The sequence below is a fragment of the Passer domesticus genome, chromosome 3, assembly GCF_036417665.1.
Source record: "Passer domesticus isolate bPasDom1 chromosome 3, bPasDom1.hap1, whole genome shotgun sequence".
Taxonomy (NCBI): Eukaryota; Metazoa; Chordata; class Aves; order Passeriformes; family Passeridae; genus Passer; species Passer domesticus.
In genome coordinates, this window is record NC_087476.1 from 63,140,305 (window position 1) to 63,149,875 (window position 9,571).

The following is a 9,571-nucleotide window of genomic DNA, read 5'->3' on the forward strand; positions in this document are numbered from 1 at the left end:
AATAGGATACAATGCAAAATACAAGCAGATTTCCTAGAAGTATTTCAAGAGGTGTTGCCCCTTTATTTGGTTATTACAGAACATTTTTGTTTGCTTGCAAAGCAAAGGAATACATTTGCCAGTCCCTCGACACCCCTCTGCAAGTGTATGGGTCTGATATGAATTCTGCCACAAGCCAGTGGGAAAAATTTATGTTGGTGCCCATTGTGAAAAGATTGGCAGCATATCCATGTTTATATCCCACTATGAGTCTCTTGAGCTGCTTATCTTTCTCAAGTGCTAGCACTCATCTTAGGCAAATCCTACATCCTGCCACAAACCTATTGCTAACTTGGTTCAAGTCACTTGGGGCCAGATCTAGTGTGGCAATACCGAGCACCATGGTCATGCTTTGTGGTTATGTTTAATCCAGTATCCTCTCTCTGACTGCTGCTACTAGGAGAGCAAGGTGCAAAGTGCTGTGTTTAAGTGGGATTTGCTTTCCCCTGCTCCATTCTGCTGGTAGTGGGAATGGTGTGAGAAGACAAAAATAAAGAGGGAAAAAATAGCAAGAAAATAGAAAAAATAAGTAAATAAATAAATAGATTTAAAAGATATAGAAATCTACCTTAGAATTGAGGATGAAGAAATAAAATTAAGCAGAAAGGAAAATTACAAAAATCAAGTAGCAGAGAGGAAACATTAAAGAATAACAATGCTTACAGCATGCTTTGTTGTGGATACCTATTAAAAATTAATCTGTTTGAATGAAGATGTCTCAAAACCATATAGTCCATATGTCTGCTTACTCTGCAGTTATAATTTCATGCCTCAGCCTGGACTTTAGCCCAGCCATATTCTGAACCCAAGCATTTTATCCAAATTAAGTCATGAGATGTCTCTCTCCCTGGCTAGCTATCATGAAAATTGCAAATATGTAGATTCTTTGTATTTTCACCTGAGGAGAAACAAATTGAAACCCAGCTGATTTTTGCCTCCTATTTTTTGAACTGAGAGAGATCAACAGAACTGCTAACAGGGTTGATACCTATTTTAGAGGTCGTCAATGACTGACCATTCCATAAATTCACCTTTCATAGTCTGTTCACACAGCATCTGAGTATCTGAGCTCCCCCACACCTTGTAGCCTTGGAAATTCTGTAAGGGAATAGAAAATGGGATAATGACATCTCCAAATATTGATCAGGTTTTATATTAAAAGTCAGGAATCACTGAGCACAGGGACAGTCACCAGGTTTCACCTCTTACCCAGGATAAATATACAGTAAGGGTACAATTACTGACACCAAGATTCATGCTTTGTGAACCTCCAACTGATGTTTAGAGGTCATGAGCATAAAAGAAAAAAAAATGTGCAAAAAGATTTAAAGTGGTAATTTCGTATGGATTTCCTCATTGTGAAAAAGTCCTTTCTGTCATAGAACTGAATTGGATCTTGAGCATTCCTTCCACTTAGTTCATTTTTATTTTAATAATAGAATTATGACTTTCTAAAGCAAAATCAGATTTGATAACTCCCACACAGATAAGAATAAACTGAAAGCATGTTAAAAGTGTTATAATTTGCATTCATATAATGCCTGTTATCAAAGAGTCTCAAAATATTTTTAAATGGCTATTATTCAGCTTTTCAGAGGAGAAGGCAAAAAAAGAAATACAAACATGAAGATTAGCATTTTTCATCTTGGATATAAATATTAGATACAAAACCCATGACCCAGCATTTGGAATATCTGAATACCTACAACTGCCAGTAGTTCTGAAAATAAGACCACAAGTGGTTTTCTAATCAACAAAAGTGTATTTGGCTTGTGTGGCAAGGTTGTAGCAGATGAGATGGGCTACAGGGATGGCTACCAGAAGCTTCCCTATTATCTGATACAGTAAATACCAACAGGCTCCAAGACACACCACTGTCCAAGACCAAATCCATCAGTAATGACAATAACAATTCTGGGATAACAGATTTAAGAAGGAGAAAATTACTGCATAGGAGTGATTGCAGGCCCCCAGCCAGGAAAAAATTAACATTGACTCCATGCTTCTCAGAAGGCTGATAAATCACTTTACTATACTACACTTATTAAGAAACCCATCACCCTTACAGACAGTCACAATACAGGTGGACCCAATTGGTCCTTCAATCTAAACACCATCACCATTGGCCAATTAAAAAACCTCCCTTTGGTAAACAAATCTCCATAGCCCATTCCACATGATCACAACAACAGGTACAGCAAGTGAAGATAAGAATTGTTGGTTATTCTTTTCTCTGATCTTCTCACAGCCTTCCCCAGAACAATGCCTCAGAGACTCATGCATTGCTCTCTGTAGCCAGAGAGCTGCTGCCACAGCAGCCAGAGAGAGAAGTGAGAATATGCGAGAGAAACAGCTCTGCAGACACCAAGGCCAGTGAAGAAGAAGGGACAGGAAGTGTTCCAGGCACCAGAGGAGAGATTCCCCTGCTCCCGTGGTGAGACAGCTGTGCCCCTGCAGGCCATGGAAGGCCCCATGCCGGAGCAGGTGGATGACTGAAGAAGTGTGTGACCACAGGGGAAGCTCACACTAGAGCATCTTTGCTGTCAGGACTTGTGACCTCCCTGGGAACCAGCACTAGAGTAGTCTGTTCCTGAGAGACATATGGAAGATGTCTGTGCTGGAGCATGAAGAGCTGCAGGTCACAGGAAGGACTGATGTTGGAGAAGTTCACAGAGCACTATCTCCCCTGGGAGAGTCCCCAGATGGAAGCATGGAGCAGTGTGAGTCCTCTGCCCAGTGCGGAAGCAGTGGCACAGATATCAGGTGATGAAATAAACAGCTTGCATTCCCCCTTCCACTGTGTTGTGTGAGGGAAGGAAAGAGATAAAATGGGAAGCTAAGCCCTGGAAGAAAGGAGGGTTGGAGGAAAGGAGTTTTTAATTTCCCAACATTGAGTCTGCTTTGCCAGGGACAGTAACTGCTGAGTGATCTCTCCCTGTCCTTTTATTGGCCCACAAGCCTTGCATTATATTTTCTCCCCTCTATCCACCTGAGATGGACAGAAAGTTCTCTTTGGTGAGAACCTGGCATCCAGTCATGGTTAACACCTCAGAAAAAAAGAGTTTTATTAAAATTACCTACTTTCTATTTAAGTAAGTTCTTATTAAAGGTTTTAATTGCTTAGGACTACAGCTGCTTTAAAAATGGAACTTATTTTCATGAACTATTTTGATGTCTTGAGTATGAGTTCGTTCCTAAGGACTTGAAACAAATTTATTTTTATTTCATTTTTCTATTTATTGAGCAATAGTTTGGAAGTTAATAGTTAACATTGTTTTCCATTTGGCTTTCAGATAATCCAAAAGTATTACTAGGAGGGTTATTTTAAAAATTATAAATAATTCAGAGCAACTCCCTCCCCCATTATCAGCAGTTACATGCTGGCCAGAGATGAGTCAATCTACTTTCCCACAGTACCTTTTTAGTCATGATAAAGCACAACCCATTGGCAGCTTCCAGGCACATTTACAAAATGTCACTAACACGTAAAATTACATGCTTGCTCAGAAATTCTACAATGGTTATTGACGTTTAGGCTCAAGCAAAGATTGTCATCCACTCTGCTCAGGTCCCTCAGGAAAGGCCAAAAGTTCTGCAAGCATCTAACCAGAAAGGAAGTGATTGGAAAGGATGGGTAAGGGATCGAGAATGGAATTCACTCTACACCCCAAGATCCAATGCTGGAGCAGTAGATCTACCCAGGAGAGGATGGGACTCCCTTTTGTCAGGCTGATGCAGCTTTCCAGCAGAATCACAGAATATCTGAATCTGGAAGGAACCCATAAGTATCATCAAGTCCAACTCTCTGCTTCTTGCAGGAATCACTAAAACTAAACCACATGACTAAGAATATCATCCAGGTGTTCACTGAGCTCTTGTCAGGCCTGATGCTGTTGCCACTTCTCTGGGGAGCTGGTTCCACTCACCAACCACCCTCTTTGTTTGAAGAACTTTTATTAATGTCCAATCTGAACATCCCTTGACATTACTTCATTCTGTTGGATCATGTCCTACTTCTCACCAGAGAGAAGAGATCAGCACCCCCATATCTGCTGCCAACATGTTGGAAGATGGAAGCTGTGGTGAGGGCACCCCTCAGCCTTGTCTTCTCAAGATGAACAAACAAAGTGGGCTCAGACACTCCTCATAAATCTTGCTTTTGAGGGTTTTCACCATATTGGTTCCCATCCTCTGGACGCACCCTAACAGTCTGATGTCCTTCCTGTGTTGAAGCAGCCTAAACTACACACAGTATTAAAGGTGGGGCTGCAATAATGTGGTGTGAAGCACTGATATTTTAATTTGTTAAAGTCAGGACCAGTCACTTGCAGCTTGGCTAAAACACTGAGACATTTATGATAAAATCATAGAACAATTTGGAATGGAAGAGACCTTAGAGATCATGTAGTTACAACTCCTCTGTCACGGGCAGGGACACCTTGCACTAGCCAGACTGCTCAGAGCCCTGTCCAATCTGGCCTTGAATGCCTCCAGGGATGGGACATCCACGGGCAACCTGTTGCAGCGCTTCACTTACCCTCACAGTAAAATATTTCTGCCTAATACCTAATCTAAACCTGCCCTATTTCAGTTTGAAACTACCCCCCCCTGCCCTCTCACTACATGCTCTCATAAATAGTCTGTCTTTCCTGTAGGCTTCTTTCAGGTACTGGAAGGCTGTATTTAGGTCACCCCAAACTCTCTTTTCCAGGGTGATCAGTCACAATTCTCTTAGCTTTTCCCCATAGGAGAGGTGCTCTATCCATCCAGTCAACTTTTGTGGGCCTTCTCTGAACTCTCAAAGTTGATGAATCTAGGGATGCAACTTCAAACTAACTTAAGTCTTGATTTTCCTCCTGGGAAAATTGTCTAAAATATGGGATACAGAGTGCCTCTCTTCAGAAAAGGCCACCCAGCTCTGTTTGGTGTTTTGCCATCATTTAAAAAACAAACAAACAAACAACAACAACAACAACAAAACAAAAAAAAACCCAAAACCCATCAACAACAAAATCAACTAATCAACCAAAAAAAAAAAAAAAGAAAAAAAGACCACCATAACTATGCATGTCTGGGAAGGTGCTGTTTCTGTTCCTTTTTCTTGTGGTTTAATCCCAGTAAGCAGCTCAGCTCCACACTGCTGCTTGCTTACTCCCCTCAGTGAAATGGACAACAGAGTTTGAAAGCTAAAAGTGAGAAAATAGTTTGAGGTAGATTCATCTTTAATAGGCAAAGTAAAAGCTGTGCATACAAGCAAAGCAAAACAAGGAATTTATTTGCCACTTTCCAAGGGTAGGCAGGTGTTCAGTCATCTCCCAGAAATCAGGACTCCATACCATGGAAGTTACTTGGGAAGACAAATGCCTTAACTCTGAACATTCTTGGTTTCCTCCTTCTTTCCTCAGTTTTGATTGCTGACCATGATGTCCCGTGGTATGGGCTATCCCTTTGGTCATCAGGGGTCAGCTCCTGGTCATCAGCTCCTGGCCGGATCCCCTCCCAGCCTCCTGTGCACATGGTCCACTCCCTGGGAGAGCAGCATGAGAAAGACTTAAAGCTGTGTAAGCTCTGCTCTTCGAGAGCCAGCCAAACTGAGGAGTTCTTATCACCACCATTTTGGTCAGAAATCCAAAAGATATCACCATACAAGTTTCTATGAAGAATTCTCTCCCGGTCAAAACCAGTGCAATTCCCCACACAAACAAGCAGAAGCATGCCTATTCCTCTCAGGTCACCCACCTCTCTATTTGCCTTCATGGGGATTTTTGGTCCATCTTTTAGGAAGCTCAGTGCTATTTCCTCCCTCTCTAGTAGCAGAAAAACAAACAAACAAACAAACAAAAAACCCCCCAAAACAAACAAAAAAAAACCAATCAAAACCAACCTTTACATTTCAAACACATCCTCAGCCAAGTTAGTTTGATTATCTTTCTACACAAAATCCAGCTGAACCTTCCATATCTTTTAGCACTAGTTTATTCACCATCAATTTCTACAGCTATAATTCTTTATCATGGTCTACATGTTACAATATATCTATTAAACTGTCAGCTCGGGGTGAGGCAGTTCAAGGAGGAGGGAAATAACTGAGAGTGCAGCCAGAACTGTAGAAGGCAAAGATGTTAAAAAGTAGCCTTGTCATTGAAAGTGGCAGCAAGGTATTGAAGAGAATCCTATTCAGACTCGTTGGTAAAACTCATGCTGAGGGGAAAAAATGGAAACATATAACATCTGTCACCCACCCAGTTGCAAATGGCCTTTGCACTTTGCAACATTTGGGGAAATTCAGTTTCCAAGAACACTGCCTTGATTCATCCCTAATTTTACTGTGTCTGGCCAAGAAGATTTGCATTTGTCTCATGCTCAGGAAAAAAGAAGGGAAGGGAAGGGAAGGAAGGGAAGGGAAGGGAAGGGAAGGGAAGGGAAGGGAAGGGAAGGGAAGGGAAGGGAAGGGAAGGGAAGGGAAGGGAAGGGAAGGGAAGGGAAGGGAAGGGAAGGGAAGGGAAGGGAAGGGAAGGGAAGGGAAGGGAAGGGAAGGGAAGGGAAGGGAAGGGAAGGGAAGGGAAGGGAAGGGAAGGGAAGGGAAGGGAAGGGAAGGGAAGGGAAGGGAAGGGAAGGGAAGGGAAGGGAAGGGAAGGGAAGGGAAGGGAAGGGAAGGGAAGGGAAGGGAAGGGAAGGGAAGGGAAGGGAAGGGAAGGGAAGGGAAGGGAAGGGAAGGGAAGGGAAAAGAAAAGAAAAGAAAAGAAAAGAAAAGAAAAGAAAAGAAAAGAAAAGAAAAGAAAAGAAAAGAAAAGAAAAGAAAAGTGATTTAACACTTCATTAGCTTATCGGCTCAGAAACACAGAGTTTACCCACAGACAATTCCCATCTGGTTCCTCAACAGGTTTTTTGCAAGCAATAGGTCCATTAGTACTGCTAGAGTTGTTTGGCTTTTTCTTTTTGTTTTTCCCTATTGTCAGTCATTTCTACTATTCTTAAATTAAATGTTCCAGCTCAGAAACAACTCCCAGTAGGCAATTTCTGCCCAGGCATGACCTCAGAACTGAGTGCTGTCATCATTGAAGACATGCAAACACTGAAGCTCTCTGGCACCACTCTTTCAAAAGGAAACATGTCTTGTATATGGGACTGTGACAAAGATCACATATAAGTCAATGTGGCAACAAGTACTTAAAAAGCTAATAACAGTTTGATTTCTGCCTGAAGCTTCTCAGTCATTCTCAGATGTCAGAAATTTCATCTTCTGCCTCAGTGTAATTACACATGATTCTTCTGGAATTCAAATATTTCAGCTATGGTCAGAGCAAACTCAATGACAATATCAAGTCATTTTAGTAAAAATTCTAGTATATTTTTAAAGCCAAGGGATGTCTCCTGTTTCAGTTTAATCCTGGCAGAAAAATAAGCAGGAGAACATGATGTTACAGTTCTACTTTCCCCTTACTGAGCCAAGACTGATAAAGACATTAAGGTGTCACTAGTGTTATCTGTCTGAAAAAATATTCAAAAGCAATGCTGACAGACGAATTTGCAAGTCTGCTGCCCACATACTAAATAGTCTGTATAGCATAGGATAGTCTTGTAAAAGAGATCTTTATTTGCTGCTCAGTCAGTTCAGATTTTTCCTCCTCCAGCTGTTCGTCAGAAATTGAAACTGCGGCTATCAAATCCAGAAAGATGTCTCAAGGCAAACTGGTCAGGTTTATGATCAAAGGCTAATGAATAGGTTAGTAATCTATGCTGAGGACAGCTGGAAAGTTCACCCTGGAGACAAAACTGTGAATGCACAAGCTATCTTTCTGCTAACGGTGAAAATTAAAAATGTAGGATAAAGAAATTCGCAAAGATGAAAAGAAATGTTTGTGTCCAGGCTTCACTGCATTCACTTCTCCTTCTCATACATAATAATGGACCTTTGTCAGCCCTTGAGAAATACCAGCACCAGTGTTTCTTACCAGCTGAGATGAAGGGAAAGGGCAGAATAAGGAAATCTGTAAAGAGTTTGCTAAGACACTACTGTACAAAGTTAGTGTCACTGATTTAAATCTCACTTTAATGTTTTACTAAAGCCTAAGAGCTGTGGTGAGCTGCTTACTGTCTATTTTGTGCAAACACCAGATAGTGGATGAAAAATTATATACTAAAGGGCAACTTTTGCTGCTATTTTTTTTTAATATAATGCTGGTTTGGCTCTGCTTAATTCTCATCATTTCCTCACAGACTTATTGTTCAACCACAGACACCTTCTTTTATTTTTGGGCTGCTCCCTAACTATGGCTGATGACTAACATTCCTCCTCCCTGAGAGCAGTGATGAGGAAACTACACTGGATACTGTCCTGGCAGATTGACTTTATTACACTGGTTTTTGGTCCTTTTCTTTCATTTCCATTTATTTATGTATTAGTTGCAATGCTGCAATGCCACAATGCCAGAGCTGTAGGCAAACATCATCTCAGATTCAGCTTTGAGATTCTCATAGCAGTGTCCAGAAGCTCTATAAATCTCACACTTAGTAATGTTTTTCAGTTACTGATCATCAAATCCCTTAAAGCAGAAAGGTTGCTCTTAAAACTAATGCCAAAAAGCTGACTTAAAGTAGAAAAATAAAAGTTCTTACCCTACTGGGTTTTATTTCACTTGATGCAAGGGTTAAATTCCAGTTAACAATTATGTTACTCTGGTTTAATAGCCATGATGTCACCTATGGGGGAAAAAAAGAGAGAGCAAAAGGTTAATGAAAAATGCCTATTATAATTTTTTTTAAGCACAAAAATATAGTAATGGGAAGAGTTAAAAGCACGCTAAAATAAACTTGAACTTGCCTTCAGAATGAGACGTGATGGAACAGGGGAAAAAGACTAAAATGAACTATGAAAGAAACAAAGGAATATGGAGGAAATACATAACTAAATTATAAAAATAAAATATTTGTGTCCCATTTCTAGCATGTTATACTAGAAAAACAAGAATGAATTTTAGCCAGCTTAGGAATTCCTTATTTACATCAGAGGGCAAGGGCAGCAGTTCTATTGGTTTCAGAGATGTGATATCAAAAAAATGCTTGTGTCTTTCTATATGCTTTATCTTTTAGAGTATTCACTTGATAGTTGCTCATTGTTTAAAAGTGTGAAACAAGTCATGAGACTTATAGCATTTAAAATGATAATGAAATCAGCAAATTCCCAATCTGCTGTATAATGACTTTACTCTGGTAAACTTTCTTCCCTGTTAAGATTTATCTATCTACAAAAAAAAAAAAGTAGAGACATTAATTTGGCTGATGATTTCAATGTATGAATGCATCACTTCCTTCAATATTCCTAACATAGTTTCTGAAGACAATTTTTTTCAGTGAGCATTATATACCTGTCCTTCAGGGACAGTGAAGTTTTACTTTAATAATACATAAGTTTCATTTGTACTTTTTGTCAGTATGGTATAAGGCCCAGATGTAGATGGCAAATAGGCCAAACAGCCTCTCTGTGGAAGTAGATAGATAGAAATAATCATCAGGTAGAAGTCCCTTCAGA

General features: G+C 40.3%; 1 long non-coding RNA gene across 1 annotated transcript; it reads right to left on the reverse strand.

The window, feature by feature from the left end:
* Positions 1–5,245: 5,245 nt before the first annotated feature.
* On the reverse strand, positions 5,246–9,177 carry LOC135298121 (uncharacterized). Its single transcript, XR_010360105.1, has 3 exons — positions 8,659–9,177; positions 5,779–5,846; positions 5,246–5,566 (listed from the first exon to the last, which is right to left on the reverse strand). It is a non-coding gene; the product is annotated as an uncharacterized LOC135298121 (long non-coding RNA).
* Between the last annotated feature and the right edge of the window lie 394 nt (positions 9,178–9,571).